General features: G+C 40.7%; 1 protein-coding gene across 1 annotated transcript in view; it reads left to right on the forward strand.

Annotated features, from left to right (window-relative positions):
• Positions 1-1558: 1558 nt before the first annotated feature.
• Positions 1559-18097, forward strand: part of NPFFR2 (neuropeptide FF receptor 2) — a 183772-nt gene continuing 167233 nt past the window's right edge. Inside the window, exon 1 of the mRNA XM_088448243.1 lies at positions 1559-1797. The gene's annotated coding sequence lies outside the window, so the exon portion shown is untranslated. The remainder of the gene's footprint in view (positions 1798-18097) is intronic.

An 18097-nucleotide genomic window follows, 5' to 3' on the forward strand; every position in this document is an offset into this window, starting at 1 on the left:
CCTCTCCGTGAAGGGGATTTAGACATTACCATGATTGATGATAATAATAATAATGAGTGTAGGACACTTGGGTTCTCTCTGCAATGAGTCCATAAAGTAAACAAGTACCAAATATTGATATCCAGTCCTGAATAATGAAGAGCTATAACCTGCATTTTGTTAAATATCTGGTATACTGATCAATATGCTTGTTTATTATGTAGTTTCAGAATTCTATTGCAAACATCTTTGGAGTTTTGCCCAGGCTTAGTATCTTATGCTAATGTGAGGATTAATGCGCCTGCTAGCGGAAAAGCTGTGCTGTACACTGAGTTTATGCCATCCGCCACAATCATCATTAGAATCGGCACTTACACCATCCTCATGCTAGGTGAACGTGATCTTTCAGAAACAGGCTTCTCTTCCCCATACTCAGAGTCACACAGAGCTTTTGATACATGCCCACAACACTCTCATTACACTGCCATGACATGCCCACAAGGCAGGACAATTCCGTGCGATGGCATTGTCACTGTCCACTTCCCACCCCGAAATGGCAAATTTCGCAGATCAGGCCAACTCAGAATAGCACTGAGATACACAAAAGTGCATTAATTTACATTTGCTCATGCACTGTATACTAAGATGCATAATTTGTATCAATGCACTGAGATCCGTCCAACTGTGAATCAGCACCTAAGTGGCCACAAGTGAGGACGGCTGCAGGAGCCATATTTACTACCTCATGCTAATGCAAATATCCATACGCTTTCATACATTTAATCACACCACCCAGTGTTTGTGCCTCCACAGCCTCAGCTGTCATCTTTTGACATTCACAGCAGACAGTGTTCACAAGGTGGTTTCCCAGTTGACTCCCAACAATGCCAATTTTATGGACAGACTGGAGCTGCCATCCATCATGATGTGTATGCACAGCCTGATTGGCCATCTGGCACTTCTGGAAGATTTTAACAAATCCTCTGACTTTAGGGACAGGTTACTCCCCTATGACCTTAGGAATCTCCCATCCTGCCAATATCATTACAGATACTTTTAAACTGAAGTTGGTAGTGAATGCATGATAAGGAGGTGAATGCAGCTACATAAAATACAATCTAATATATATATATATATATATATATATATATATTATGCCGGGCAGTTCTCATGTTTTGTAAAATATATTACTTGCAATGTTGCCTTAAACAATGTTCTGTAGTTGTCTTACACTTAGCTATTACTTTTTAGGTTAGTTATCCAGTGAGTGTTTCTCAGACCTGGCACCCAGATCACGGGTTAAACCTTATGGCATTGGATCCCTTGTACACAGACACATTAGAATGAATGAAACATTACAATTCCTTGCGATTTGAAAGCTTAGCAGAACTCTATACTGCGAACTGTAAGGTTCTTGTACCAGCAGCACTGTAATTATAAGGGGAGGTGCAGTAGTGGGCGCAGCACCAATCCATCTGATTCTACAACCTTGTGACGTGATATTGTCAGCAGCAGCAGCTCCACAAGCTACAACAAATAGAGGGGAGGACACAGCGTGGTGATGCGCTCTGCCCTTACTGCCTGCTTCTAGCTGGGTGACAGCAGCTCCTGGTCCAGCTCCTGGTCCAGCTCCTGCGCTGGGAGTAGCACCTGCTTCATCTGCTGTTGGGAAGCGTCTTCCTGCAGGTCCTCCAGCTTCCTCCCTAGAGATATCGGAGCTGCATCTTAAAGACTTGCAGAGCGTTATCTGCTACCAAAGCCTCCATCTGTCTGCCGATTCCTGCAGCCAATATTTATCTGATCCGCCCTCTTTTCCAGGTAAGTGCAACTTACACAAAGCTTTGTACTCCCTACCTCAACTTGCTATTTAATAAATACAAGGGTCAAAGCTCTTCGTATATTAAATCGGAATGATCTACGAAAGTATTTGCACCAATTAAACATAACCCGACAGACTATATATAATTAGCTCAATTTAATGCCCTAGCGTCAGTGTTCCACGTCGCTGATATCTAACAGAGACTCTTTCATATTGTGCATTCCTTTATGCAGTATTTAATGCTTCTGTCCTGTAATGCTCATTTCATCATTTGACATATAGAGGGGTCATTAGGTAGTTTGTAGTGTGTAGAACTACTGAAGTGCTCTTTACCTTAACTGGACCAGCAGTGTGTGACTCACTCGCAATGTTCACACTGTACATACATTGTGTTCCATGCACAGGCAAATCTGTTAATACATGTAACAAGACATGTAAATAGTTACATAGACAATAGTGAAAGCAGAAAAAAAATCTGCAATTGATCAGTTTTAAATTTCGTGTAAATCTTGAGATAACAAAATAAAATACTCCAACAGTCAGCTGAGAATCCAATTTACAGGAACATTTTAGCGATCCTTTAAATAGTAAACTTAATAATAACACAGATCATCGATCAATGATATTTTACTGTATACTGTATTCCTATATCTTGTAAAAACAGTCCAATCCCACTTACTGTACATTCGGTGAACTAGGTGGGATGTAACATACCCCAACAAAATTTAAACTCCTTTAACTTTAAAAAAAAAATACTGCATGGAAGTTGCCTTTTTGTGTAGCTGGAGTTGCGACATTGCCCATTTGCGTAGTGACTGCGGTTTCATGCAGCAAGTGCTATAGCAAACACAAGGGGAGTTTCCGGTTGCCTGGAAACCCTCCACCTTTGCCCACATCAATATGACCACAATAGAAATAGCATATAATACTAAAGTTGCATGTTTTTAAGATCCTTTCGGTGTCACAAATGAAATAATTAGCAGCACCTGTTGTTCTTTTAAAATGTGTCAGCCAGTAAGGAATATACTTGTGCACCAACTAGGAGTTCTGGTAAAAATACACTGTTAGGGGTGCACTGATATAGACCATCTATACGGTCAATTATTAATACTGTATAATAATACACTATCCAGTACATAAGGAGAACAATATGTGCATCTATGTCTAGGATAGTGCAAGGTTCTTTTTATGGCCCCTCCCTTCCCCCCCTGATTCCCGAACTTGCTCAAATGATCTGGAATGGAGCCCACATCTGAAATAAAAACATTCAGTTCAGGCATGGTGACCCTGCGCATATAATGGCTTACTGTGATTGCTGTTCCTGTATATGTCAGAATTATTTTATACCTTCATATGACATATTATAGATTTAACCATCTGTAATTGATTATGTCCTCTTCATGGACTGGCCACACTTGCGTTAAAATCAAGCATTTGGAAAACTATCTGTAGAAATCCTGCATTTGCCACAGAGCGCTAGCGCAGCGAGAACACGTGCATAAAATGCCTGTGCTACCCATCCCATCTATTTCACTGAAGGTTAAATAAATGTACAGTAGTAGATCTACCATTGCACCTCCCTTGGTAGGAATTCTAAAGCTTCCCTGCCCTTACAATGAAATGTAATTTTCTAAGCTATTATTGAAGAAGCCTTTCCTCTAGTCACAATGTATGCTCCCTTGCTATTTGCACAGACCTGGGAGAGGAAAGCTGATTGAAAAACTTTTTTTTTTACTGTAAATGTAATATTTTTACTTAGATGAGTAGATGTAGTGCAGCTTCTTTTCTAGGCAAAGTCATGTCAGCATTGTCATTTCTAGCTGTGATCATATAGCCAATTCCCCAGGTTCCATTAGGAGTCTATGAAAATAATACAGATTATACAGAAGGTCAGTGGAGATTGTAGCTTTAGGTTTGATACTTTAGACATTTGCTTGGAAAAGAGTTTTATCAATGTTCCCCAGTTGACTCCCCTCTTCTCCCTTAGGGGTCTATGTACTAAGCAGTGTTAGGAGTCAGAGTGAAAAGTGATAAGTCAGTGATAAGGTGCCAGCCAATCAGATCCCAACTGTCATTTTTCAAACACAGCCTGTGAGATGGCAATTGGGAGCTGATTGGCTGGCACCTTATCACTGACTTATCAATTTTCACTGTCTCCTAACACTGCTTAGTAAATAGACCTCTTATTTTTGAATCCCTTTCACCAAGAAATCTGCATTGAATAGTCTCAATGAGGTAAATTAATATAGAAAAATGGGATTACAGAGGTTGTTCACTTATAGCCACGTTTGTTTTACAGAACATTAAGCTATTATTTTACACTGATTAGAATATTATTTTTAAGAAGTACAATTTATCAACTCGAACAGAAGTAAATTGTGCTTGCCTAAGGATTACAGTAATGTTATAGTGACTAAGAAATCTGGATTGCTCTTGAAAATACATATCAGAACTAAGGTTGCTGACCCAGTAACCTTTCAGTTACACAACGGCAGTGTGGGTTTACAGCAGTGTAGGTTTCAAATCTGATTTATATTGTGCACACCACAGTGTAGGCCTCTTTTCTCAGCATTTAACAATTTTTGATAGATTATTTGGTTGTACGTGCTTTTCTACTATTTTATTGGAAGCATCATAAATTCAAAGGAAATTGTGTTGTTTCTGTACTGCAGTAATTGAGTATTCCTCCTATGTATTTGTTTGAAAACTAATGACATTATATTCTTCAAAAACATTCCATGAGTATTTACAGATAAGTAGTATTGTAATTCTAATGAGGATATCAAAGAAATTGAAATAACATAATAAATGTATTTCCATTTTTGAATATTGTATTGCTTGCTGGAACCAGGGTGTTGTATTTGTAACTATTTATTAGCCTGAGTGTTATTGGAATTTCATTGCAATCTTTCACACTTTACAACTCTGTATTGAAATAGATGAACAATGCTAAAAAAAAAAATGTATTTAGTGTGAGGTAACATCCTAAAGCCAGTTGAGGTCACTGTTGCCATAAAAAGTGAAGAGAATGGTTTTCATAACAAAACCATACATGTATTTATAAGTGATACAGTGTTTGTAAAAGAATGCCATGGAAAGTTAAATTATATATGATGTCACCTAAAGCAGTATATTGCTAGTTAGTTTTGTTAAAGGTATTTAAAGGATATCTTTATCAGGCATGTATTGCATTTCTTGGTTTACCTTGGCATTTCCTAAAATAGTTGAAAGTTTGTATATTTAAATAAATCGATAAGTATATTTTAGGTTTTAAATATAGTTTTTTCTTCAATGATCTGTCTTGTACATTACCAGACTTAATAGAACAATAAAAAAATATGGTAATATAGTATGTATACTTTTATCTACAATAGCGAAACACATTAAACCTTGATACTTTTGTTTAAAGATCAGTATAGGCTTGTGTAAAACGTTAAGTCTACTGTATATTATAGTTATTTGAGAACTGCTAGAATGGTGAGTATAAATGCAATTTCATACTGAGATATTGTATGCAGTTCTTTGAGATAAATATGGTATGAACAAGTGCCTGTCATTCAGCTCACTACTCATACCTGTCTAGTTGTACCGCATTATCATTAAGAAGCAAAGCTGGGTACTCATAGTTTTGCATGGTTCATTTTAAGCAGCACCAGATGGAGAAATGTCTGAATTAAAGTGTTCCATCTGTAAATATACAGCAGTGTAATAGAGCTAATCACACAAAAGTAATAGTTTATGGCATTAATTTATACACTTTTAATTTTTTTTTACTATTATGCTGTTACCTACTTTAATTCTTATACTATATTCTGTCTATTCATAGTACAATTACTAGTAGTTTATTAAACCACCAGGATCTAATGGTCAGGTTTATGACTTCATGAGTTACTACTGGCTGCCTGTAATGGTCTCTTTTATAGACTGACAAATGTTATTTGAGTTATGTATGAAAGATGCATCTCCATTGACCATTATTCAATGTTTGCAGATTACCACAGATACGGGCACAATCATTGATAATGCAGTTATACCCTTTATAGCCTTAGACTAATCACTTGATACCAGAATAAGGGTCATGAAAGACTTGGGGGGCCCATTTATCATTGTATATTTGCAGCTTGATTCCAGAAAAAAAAAACAGTTTTTGGAGCTTAACAACAAACATTAAGTTTCCCCCAGGTGTATGAAGGAGGCAGAGACGTAACTAGACTTTTTGGTGCCCTGTGCCAGCAAAAGCATTGGTGCCCCCCCTCATTTTTCAAAGGGACATAATGCACCCAAAAAAGGGCCATGGCTTCATGGGGAAGGGCCAGAGAAAAGATAGGAGAGGCCAGGAAATGCTGGGGATGAAATAAGAGGAAGCTGCAAGCAAGAATGATAATAAACAGAAATTTGACAGGCAAACAGCGCCCCCTGACCTGTGGTGCCCTGTGCAATGGCACCGGCCGCACTACCCTAGCTATGGCCCTGGAAGGAGGGACTGCAGTATATATCTTCGATACCTGCTGCGATTTCTCTATTCCCACTGGCAGTCGCATCCCCCATGGGGGATGCTGCCAAATTTACCAACTTTAGGAATGTGATGCATTCTGGAGATTGATCCACGCAGCTAACGCCATCTGAATATGGTGTTAGCCACTGTAGCCGATGGGCTACCCATCACTTAATTAGCCAGCAGAGGATTCCCCCGGAACCCTCCATGGCAATGGAGGCTGCGCATGTGCAGTAGCCCTGACAGCACTCTGGGCACATAGCAGGGACAGGCAATAAGATATCAATTATTAATGCAATTTACTAATAACATGTTGCTGATGCAGCAGAGTAAGACGCTGGCTAGTAGCGCTAATTAATCTACTTCTTCACTGGTCATTTAGGATGCACAAGCGTGAAACCAGGGCTATAACTAGGGGTGTAGGAGCAGTGCCACCACACAGAACACAGAGCCTGTGGCTGATACCATTGCTGCCCCACGGCCCCTGCATCTGGCTAGCAGGGTGCCTGGAACAACACCCTGCAGCCAGAATCGTTGCTGCAGTGCCACCCAGAGTGTCCTTTGGATACTACAGACATGCACACTGCAGCATGTACAGCCCCCAGAACATCCTGAGGATGCTCGGGGCAGTGCTGTATTTCCCTGCATTGGCAGCCCTGCCCCCATCAGCATAGCATCATGGGGACGTAGCCACCACAGGGTGCAATAAAGCTCTGTTACGATGCTGCATGTAACATCTTGGATCCCAGGTCTAAAGTTTTCCACTGTTGGTTTAATTACAGGTCCAATGTTTTAGTGCCTTAATCACAAGTCCAATGTTTTCAATGCTTTAACAGTTGTTTACGTAAATATTCCTAAGCGCACAGCCAAATTTATCCTCTGAGTGGATAAATACATGTGTGGGATATGGTAAAAGAAACCAATAAAAATACTTACTCATTTCTCATAGTGAAGGTTCCTGGATGCTATGTTATTGTATAGGGTGCATATACTCAGCAGAGTTTTGGTCCACAAATTTAAAATATAAGATAAATGCTAATAAATGCAAAGCAATTTGGAATAATAAAACAGTCACCATCATAACTGTCAACATTCTGCTGTTGACATTTTGAATGTTGACATAGTGACTGCATTCCATTGCCAACTGCCCATGGTATCCACACATTGGGCAGGCTTGGACCTTAAGCTATTTTTGCCATCTTTAACCACTTAACTTGCGTGGTCGCATGTGGTGCAACTGGAACCAGAAATGCTTAAGCTGGCAAAGTCGACCACACCAGCCCGCTTTCTGCACAAGTACAGAACGGATCTCCTCGGACTAACCACAACCCCCCTGAACAGATGCGGCGGTCTGTGACCGCCGACATCACTGCCGGAATTGTGCTCCAGAACTCCGTGCAAATGGCACTCTGGGGTGTATAAGCAAAGATCAGCACAAATATGCTGATGATCGGTCCCCCCTGCCCCACACTCCATTGAAGTTTGAGCAAGTTGAGGGGGTGAGGGTAGGCCACAGGGGAGGGATGTAACAAGGAGAAGTCAACTATTGCCACTGGTGGTGTAGGGGTGGGTTATGTAGCCCATAAAAAAATATTTTTTGGTTGGGGGGGGGGAATGACACATGCCACGGGTATATACTACCACTAGGGGGGTGGTGGTTGATAATGCTGGGAATCTTTTACCATTGGTGGGAGCAATTTCTGGTGGAGGGCAGGAATTGATATTACCATTGGGGCTTATGGACGCAGGGTTTGGGGGGGGGTGAAAAACAATCCCTAGATATATTTTTTTAAATGAAGTATTTCAATATATTTTTTTCAATATTTTTTTAACTTTATTTAAAGAAGCGACAATTTCTGAGAGGTTTTGATGAAAAAATGTGTCAGTTAAATCGTTAAACAGCATCAGTTAAAGGTGATCCTAGGCTGCCTTTAAGAACCAGACACTCTTAATGGAAGCTTTATGAGCTGGTGCTGGCACCGTGGACTATACTAAGTGCTTTTTGGCGGCACAGTCACTTTACAAGGTGAATAAATTGAATGTTTGGGCGGATGCAGACTGAGTCATATGCAGTTTGCATAGCATATCTCTTTCCATGCTCAGACAGCAAACACAGGCATAACAGCTATGAAGACCAGCACTCATTATGTATGAATCAAACCTTATGACCACAGAGGGAAAGAGGTTACAGTTCTTCATGCGTAGGCAAATACCATTAAGGGCATGTTCAAACAAAATGTGGCCCATACACACCAGCAACTAAGCACATACATGTCTGTTAAACAGCATACTGTATCTACAGGGCAGCTGCAAGTACACCCTGCAGATGGTGACTTGTAGTAAATCAGGTGCCTATGCTGGCAATGCAAGCTGTACGCATCTCTGTATATGTGTGGAAATGCATTATTTGTCCATGCACTTTGCTTTTAAGAAGTTTATGCTTCATTTGCTATTGACTGTATACCATCTCAGCTATGTTTAAACACTGAAAAGCCAAATGACCTGAAATAGCATTACATAGTCATGTCACATCACAGTGGAAATGTTGTGAGGTAATCTCTGATTCACCACTGCTATTCATATCAGAGCAGCGGAAAACTACTGCAGCACGCATCTGGCACACATGCCTGATGTAGACATGCCCCTGGTAAGTTTGGTCACACCCCAGTTATGATGCGAGCACATCCCCTTCACCGATTCAGGGAAATGTTGGGAGGTATGCTCATGGTCTCCTGAGAAAAAAAAAAGTAAGAAAATAGGTAAAAGTATGAAAAAGTTAAATAAAATACTGTATTTGCACATCCCTAAACCACATGAAAAGTTCCCTTATGTAGCCATACTAACTGATCGTATATTGTGGGCATTCACTAGTGTTGCGCTAACTGCATAAAAGTGACTGTGGGAGTACTTCAGGAATATAGTTTTTGTTATTTTCATCCCTTTTTCTCTTCAATATGCTGCTATTTAGGAACACATCCTGTTCCTGTTACTTATTGTGTATTTATTTCAATTACTTTTTTTCTCACTTGTATTATTCAGTATAAGCACACATTCCTCTGAACACCATGATTTGTTTTACCATGTTATCTCATGGTTGCAAGCTGCTCTGATATGATGCCATCCATGTGTTTATGTACAGTAGTAGATGTCTTTGCTGTTTTATAGTTATTTGCTGCCAGGGAAAAGTGGTGATGTAGGCATTTTGCATCTGGTCTCTACTAGCTGTGCTTTCAGAAATTAATGATACATTTATGTGTTGTGCTAAGTATTCAGAGCTGCCATTTATTCATTGCGAATGTGAATGTATGGAAATGACTCGCCACAGATTGCTAATTGATTATTAAGTATGCAAAAAGATGTCAATATTTTCATACTTCGTGAGGTCAGCAGTTTGCTCAGCAGAAACAGTGTTACATTTTTTCTCCCTGTATTGCATTTAATCTTCCAACACATCAGATGTGTTGCTCTTTCTGGAGTTTAGCTAATATGTTTTACTCACTACAGTATATGTAGCCACAGAGATGGGATAAAGCAAATATTACTTTTATAAAAAAAAAACAATGTTCTTCTGAGATAACTTCAAAGACTGTAATTTTATTTATAATCCCAATTTCATGTTAAAACTCAGACAGCATCATTCCAGTAATCCATAGAAGGACATTTATAGATGTACTTGGGAGCTGACTTAGGGCCTGATTCAGAGCCGCTCGTAAGCCGCCGCTCGTTCGTTCCGAGCGATGTTTGCCCAACTGCGCATGCGTACGGATCGTAATACGCATGCGCAAACCAGTCAGTGCGGCCGAAAATCGTTTGTTCGCTAAATGGCGAATGCCTGCTATTTTGAGTGACAGGAGGAGGCGTATGTGGGTGGTAACAGGGGAAGGTGCTTGAAAACGGGGAGTGGAGATCAGAACGCAGGCGTGCTTAAAGGTCAAAACGGGCGTTTTATGGGTGTGCATAATTAATACAGCAGCGTCATTGACCACATCACTGGGTTATTTTATAGTCAGAACTGCTCGCAAGATTGTGGTAGGAAAACCAACCACAAGAATAGCGAGCAGTTCATACGCTGGTCGATGTACTCGATTAATCTAATAAATAGCGGACATGACGTAGGATGCGAACGGCCAGGGGGCGTAGTTATCTAAAAAATGACCGCAAGATTTGTTCGCTCGTTCAGACATGGAGGCGTGAACAGACCACAAAGAGCGAATGGTTCATTTGAATAGCCACCCCCTTTTCCTGAACGACCGTCCGCAAATAGCGTCCGCCTCTGAATCAGGCCCTTAGATTGCATATGTGCCATATAACATGGGAGATGATACACCCAAGAACAAATCTTACCTCTGGGTGAAGAGTTGACTTCAGCTTTCAATGCAAAAAAAATCATTAGGAGTATTAATAAAGGCCATTGTAGCAAGGTGTATCAGTGTTGATATGTACACATGATAGCAGCTTAGGATATGTAACATTAGGAGTATTTGTTAGTAGTAGTGCAAATATGCCATTACCCTATTTGTGTACTACCTAAAAATATGAAAAAAAACACCATGTTTTAATACATTGTTATGTAGGTTAATACAGTTGAGAGAAAAATGGTTTATTCATGTAAAAGTTAAATTTATCTTATTAAAAAGATTAAATACAACCCCTCTACCAGTTTGTCAAAGAGCATGGGAGTTGTCTTTCCAGCAGCAATCTGTATGAAAATGCCAATTAAGTTAGGTAAATAGCTTACCACAAATTAATTTAATTAATCAATGCTAATGAAATATGTTCTTTAAGCTAGAGGAAAGTCTCCAAACAACCAATCAGAAGAGAAGCAGTGCTGCTGATAATCATTATCTTCCTAAGCATGTGTATATGAACCAGTCCTCTGGTACCCACCAGAGACATGCCTCCTAACATGTATCCCAGCACCGCACCTGAGTACACATCTGGATGAGTTAAAAATACTGCAGCATACTCAACATACATTGCCTGCCCATTCTCTCCCTCCCCACCTCGCCACATGTAAGAAGTTATCAGTGGTCAAAAATGCATGATATGTGACAAGGATGTATGTTTACTATTATTGTGTGTGTTTGTGCAGCACAAATATTTGTATCATAGAAAAACATATGCCTAATACTAAATGAGCCCCTAATTGTGTACAACAAATTGTGCTGGTTTTGCACTTGTATGTACTCTCCGCATATGGAAGAAGCCTCTGCAAACTTCATGGGTGCCTAGGTTTGCAGACAGGAAAAGTATAGGACAAGACTCGATCTCTGCCAGCTTGAGCAATTGCTACTGTAAAGTGTAAACACATGTTCTCTGTAAAATGGAAATTGTGGATCGCTTAACACAATGAGGATGGAACACTCTAATATAAGTGCAATCTCCACTCATTTTAATCATCAAGCTCTGCAAGGGGAAAATGTGTTTTTGAACTGCTTTTCAAAACAAGGTGCATTGGTTCATCTATTAAGTATCAGAATTGTTTTACTAATTTATATCATGCTTGCATGCTGCCCTAGTTTGATTATAGCCATTTTCTCAAAGTAGTAAATGCTTTTGCTGTTATATACATGCTGCAAGCTACCAATTTTTAAGCAAAAGTGATTGTGTTGTAATATTCTTACATACTAGCTGTGAGTTCAGTACTAAATGATACATTTATTTGCTATATTATGTATTCAGCATTGCCATTTATTACTTCCAGAAGCCAATGCTGTCCCTGCAATTACTAACTGCAGAGAGCGAAGAACTAGGACTGTACCTGTAATCTTGAAATGCCCAGAGAGACAAAATAGTACAAACATGCACATACAGTAAAAAAAATATACATACATTTTTTTTTAATTAATGGTTTCTTTACTACATTTCTATTGAAAGAAGGATCTGTGTCAAAGCCTAAACATACTGTACATAATTCATTTTAAACATAAACAGCACAAATCTTAGCCATCAATTATATCAAAAATATTAGTGCGAACATACAGGGGATGATGCTGATTGAACGTATGCATGTTTGCGGAGCACACCTCGGACCTGATTCAGACCCACTCGCAAGATGCAATCGCTCGCTCCCAGCTTATGCAAATCTGGCACACACCCAGCAAGGCAAGCAATAGCAAGGCAAGACATAAGCACGCCCACTATGTCTTGGTGTGCGATCACTTCGTGTATGTAGACGCCCACCATCCATTCTTAAAACGCCCACTTGCGTACGTCATCTCCTGGAAGTGCCTGAAAATATTGGTACGTTGAGCACCATCGAATGTGCTCACAGCGCATAAGGTTGACTATACCCTGCCGCAAGCACTGCGAGCACTTCATTGTGAAATTCCACCAGGTGACGTGAACTATGACGCTGCCTTCTAATTTTGCACTCCTCTGAAACGACTTTGAAACGCTCAGGCACGCCTGCATACGCACCTCCACTCCCCCGTTAGTAGTGCCCTGCCCCTGTTACCACACACAAATGGCCTCTCCTGTTACTCATTCAAATGGGCTGTCTATGCTGGGCGAATGAGCCCTACCAGACCACTTGCAGTGGTTCACGCACACCCATTGGGATGCATACACAAGCGCAGATTGTAAATATCGTCCGTGAATCAGCAAGTGGCCACCTGCGAGTGGGTCTGAGTCAGTTCCCTTGTGCTCTGAGTCAAGCATTTACAAGTATCGGCAATGCAGTGTCATACATATTTTAATTGACTAAGAAAGTGTAACTGGGCTACAATGGGGTGTACTCCCATAGGCAGTGTTCAGAGAGGGCATGTCAACAGAAATGTGGGCTATGCAAAAGTTCAATGTAAGCTTAAATAGGCCTGTTAACTGGTACATGATTTTGCAAGTGCACACACATGATGCTGACCAGTAGCAACCCAAGCGAACAGACAGGGGGTGGATGAACCACAAAATGTACTCATATCTGCATATGGGTAACAAAACATATTAATTTCCATGTACGCAATGCGGGAGCAGACATGGCTGATATACAAATTACTCTGCATCAATCTCATACATTTTTATCTAAGACCAGTGATTTCTTCTAAATAAGAAACCAAGGTAAATAACGAATTACATTTTTTATAAATAAGCACTTGATATACATAGGCAATACCATAAAGATTCACAATTAATATCAGTATTCAAAATAAAGATTATATAAAAGCACTACTATATTGTTAGGGAAATCCCAACATGTCTTGGAATGCTGACGCCGGGATCCTGGCAGATGGCATCCCGATCATAAGGCCAACGGGGAAAGGTAAGTATCAGCGGCCGGGAGTAGAGTTAGGTTTAGGCAGTCCGGGGAGACTTAGAGTTAGGCTGTGGGAGGGGGTAGTTTAAGTTTAGGCTCAGGGCAGGGGGGTTAGGTTCAGGTACCACCAAGGGGGGTTAGGTTAGGCACTAAGGGGGAGGGTTATGCACTAAGGAAGAAGGGTTATGTTTAGACACTTACCTGGAGGGTTAGGGTACAGGGTAGGGAGGGTTGGTATAAGGGTGCAGGAAAGGAGGGATAGGGGGTAAAAAGGGCAGGGGAACATTACTTACCATTCCCCTGTCATGATTTGAACCATTGGGATGCCGCTATCGGTGTACTGACAGCGGCATCCCGTGAATTGGTATTTCATACCGATTCCTATTGTCACATGTAGCTGATTGGAACTCTCTGTGTCTCTATGGAGAGATACAAAGTAATCTTATTTGTGGCCTTGCAGAGGACCTTACAGAATTATATAAATAAATGGATTTACTAGTAAAGATATTGTAGCTCTAATCTCTTGGAATTTATGAGTTTATACAAATGAGGATTTACAATATAATGGCAGGTCAACGTAATAATGTGAATTGCATGCTAAAAGTAATTGAGTATTTTTTATGGTATTATTTATGTGTAAAAAAAGTTGGTCAATAATAAACTTGAATTGATTATATAAACCAGTTTCTCAATTTAGGACAAACATGATAAGTCATATTTAAGATATTATAGATATTATACAGCCAATGCAGAGCAAAATGGGTGCAAATTACACACACAAAAAAAACCCAGAGTATGTGTATGGCTCTGCTTATGGAGAGCAGCATATGCCCCTGGTTTACTACAAGTTAGGGAGGGGAATCTATTATTAAGGGGAGGGTGGAGTTGGTGGGTATTGCTCCATAAAGGGTAATTGGCCCTGGGTTATTAGACGTATATATAGGGACATATGGGTGCAGGGTAAGGCCATAAACAGGATCTATGAACACTGGTGGATGAGGAGCTATGCCACTGGAGATCTATTACCTCAGGTAGGGAGGGATGGTAATACCACTGGGGATCTACTATATTACCACTAGAGGGGTGGAGGTAATGCCATTGGGGATCTATTTCCACTGAATAATCTATTGCTACTGCAGGGGTGGAAGCTACTGTTGAACAGCAGGGAGTAGGTGATACCCCCAAAGTCCTAAGCAGTGGTGGTTCTCACCTTCACCAGTCCAGGATGCTGCCCAGGCTGCAGCATAGGTCAGAGCTGACCCGGACTCCAGAGTCCCTAGTATTGTGCATGCACAGAAGCCAGGCTTGGTGAAGAAATAGACAGGAATTAAATAAAACAAAAATGTTCATGCACAGCTGGAGTGTAACAGCTCCTAGAAGCACATTACAGCAAGCAATCAGCACAGTGTGGGCTCCCTGCTGGAAGCTCTTACTGTGCTATCACTCTCCGGATTGATAGTCCCTCTGGGGGACTGCCAGCCCTGTGTGAGATTAGTAGGTATTGCTTCCTGTAGGAAGCCACTACACTGCCAACACATGCAGGGCAGGTCTACACAGGGAGACTGTCTCCTGCTCTATGCTGTGCCTCCCCTGCTAAGGATAACTGCGCTAATGCCAGTAAATGCCTGAGTGGAGGGTTCTGGAGCCAATGCAGTCCCCAGGACCGGAGCTCACTTGGTCTCACAGTGGCGGATTTTTGCTGGAGGGCTTAAATACATTTTAAAATATATGTTCTTAACTTAATTAAATTAAAAAATATTTTCTGACCAGTTTTTAGGAAAAATTTTAGAGAGGTAAGTGGTTAATCTGTAAGCTCACTTGGGCAGGGCCATATTTACCTTCTGTTTTATGTTGTTGTACAGAATTTGTGTGCATCGTGATCCTCTCAATGTTCAACACATCAAAACATAAAGATTCTACTAAAAATTATTGTGAATGTAAGGAAATTATTTACAACTAGCTGGGATACCTGGCATTGCCTGAAGCACACCTGCAGCCTTGATTTGTTTACATTGTTTTCACCTCTAACCCCATTTCATTGATCCAGAAAAGGACTCCACTGTTTGCTAACATGCATGCAAACACTGGCGTAACTACCATGTGTGCAAGGGGTGTGACTGCTATGGTGCCTGAGCTGGCTGTGGCCTGCCACTCCCCCTGCACCCAGTCACTTACACAAAGTGGGTCGGTCCAGTCAGGGCCACCGAGGGGGGCTTGGGTATCAGTGGTGTTTATTTGGTGCCAGCCTGCCAGCTGATTACAGCTGGTGCACCAGAAGGCAGACATAGAGAGACAGCTCCAACAGTGGCGCCTCCTGACTGACTGCCAGTCTATGAGCAGACATAGAGAGACAGTCACAGTGATGGCTCCTGATTGACTGCCAGTCTATGAGCTCTGATTGGCTAGCAGCCTGCACCAGATTCAAATTGAACCTGTCTGTCCATGTCTGCCACTGCCTGTCGGTGCACCACCTGTAATTATCTGGCAGCCCAGCATCAAATCCACTCCTGTTGGCTGCTGATGGCACACAGAGGGAGGTGAGAGGCTGCTGGACAGACATGGGGAGGTGAGTTGCTGGGGATCCATAATGTGTAAGCAACATTACAGTGTGGCATAATGTTATAAGGAGCATTACTGTGTGGCATAATGTGTAAGAGGCACTACTATTGTGTGGAATAATGTGTTATATGGGGCACTGCTACCATGTGGCAAAATCTGTAAAGGGCACTGTGTGGTATAATGTGTAAGGGGCATTACTGTGTAGTTTAAGGGGCATTACTCTGTGGCATAATGTATAAGGGGTACTACTACTGCATGGTATAATGTGTATAAGGGTTACTACTGTGTGACATAACCTGAATGGGCTCTTTGTGATATAACATATATGGGCTCTGTGTAGAGACAAATGTATGTGTTTTTTTTACCTCTGCTGGTACCCCTTTTAAGATCTTGCTATGTGGCTCCCAAAATTCTAGTTACGCCCTTGCATGCAAACACAAAGGGATGACTAATATATATGGTCCCTTTAAAAAGGACTAACTCTGGATTTAATTTGAACTTGCATGAGTCATAAAGTTTGCTCAGACTGTGAAGTTAAAATTATTCTTTTGTAACTGTTACACAGGTTGTTGGCAGACTACCAACCTCCACTAGAGTCGTCCCCGGAACTTATTACTTATATTAATTAATATAATTTAAGAGTGTCTCCATTTTTAGGGATTGGATGACAGTGTGTGGCCCTGATGAAGTTCAAACCTAAGCAAAAACCTAATCCTGGTTAAACTACACCACCATGCTAAGTTTAGTGGAGCAAGGTCCAAAACTCTGGCCGTGCATAAAGGACAAACAGACAGACAGACATGCTTTCTCGCTTATTATATAGATTAATTTCTAATTAATAGGTAAGCATGCCAAAAAGACATTAATATTGTCATACTGTACTTTGTTTTATTCGTACCATCAACTGTATGCACAACAGAAATTGTACAATTATTTGTATTTGTTTCCAGTACAGTATTTATTATTCTATAAAATAGATTTGTAACTATTTCTGGAGAACCAGCTATTAAAATGTACTTTATATTTAACTGCAGAGATGAAACAAAGCAAACATAAAAATAAACAATGTTTCTTCTAAGAGGACTTCAAAGACTGCAATATTTTAGTTATAATCCTAGTGTAATTTTTAAATTTTGGTAGCATTATTGCTAATAAATACTTAGAAAATGTAATTAACTGGAGGTCATTAGGAGGCATATTTAGGGGTTCAGGTATTATTGAACATAAATGCCATTGAACATAAATGCCCTTTGCGTCTCTTTCTCCCCACCAATTTGCATTTTTTCATCTGTCAATACACACAATAAAGTCTTTCTGCATCCTTAGCCATGCAGACTAAGACACATTCTGCCCTTACAACACCACGCACTAATGGATGTGTAATGGGGCTTGGAGGAGGTGTGTAAGTGCATCCACATTACAGTAAGGGCATGGTAGTGTATAAGTGTTATACACTGAACACAAGATGCATATGCACCTTTTTCCTCAATGCCTGGTGTTAATTTAGAACTGACTATGATGACATTTTGTGGTCGCTCCTTATTAACTGAATGTGTCTGAATCCCAGCCACTGTTGCTGATACTATAGTAATGTGGCTGATATGATTCTCTGGTGCTAATATAGTTATATTTGCATTTGGTCTGAAGTAATAAAGCATATTTACATTTGATCTGCTAAAGTGGAAGGATGTGTATATCAGTGACGTGCGGTGAGGTTAATGGCTGGGGAGGCACACATGGAAATTGGTCTTAGTGCTGGGAGCCTGTCTCACCCCCTACTCACTGTAACTCTCCCCTCACTACACTAAAATTCAGTGTCCATTGACACTCCTACCTGCATCACTGTGCCTTCTCTTGCTGCTGCTGACTTAGCTCCGATCTCTAAACACTGCAGTGCACTTCCTGGTCACATCACACATCCAGGGTGTCCGTCAGTGCTCAAGGCACTCCCCCCATACTCAGAGGCATGCCTCTATTAGCAGGGCCACATAAC

This window comes from Taudactylus pleione, unplaced genomic scaffold, assembly GCF_031769625.1.
Source record: "Taudactylus pleione unplaced genomic scaffold, aTauple2 ptg000454l, whole genome shotgun sequence".
In the NCBI taxonomy this organism is placed as follows: Eukaryota; Metazoa; Chordata; class Amphibia; order Anura; family Myobatrachidae; genus Taudactylus; species Taudactylus pleione.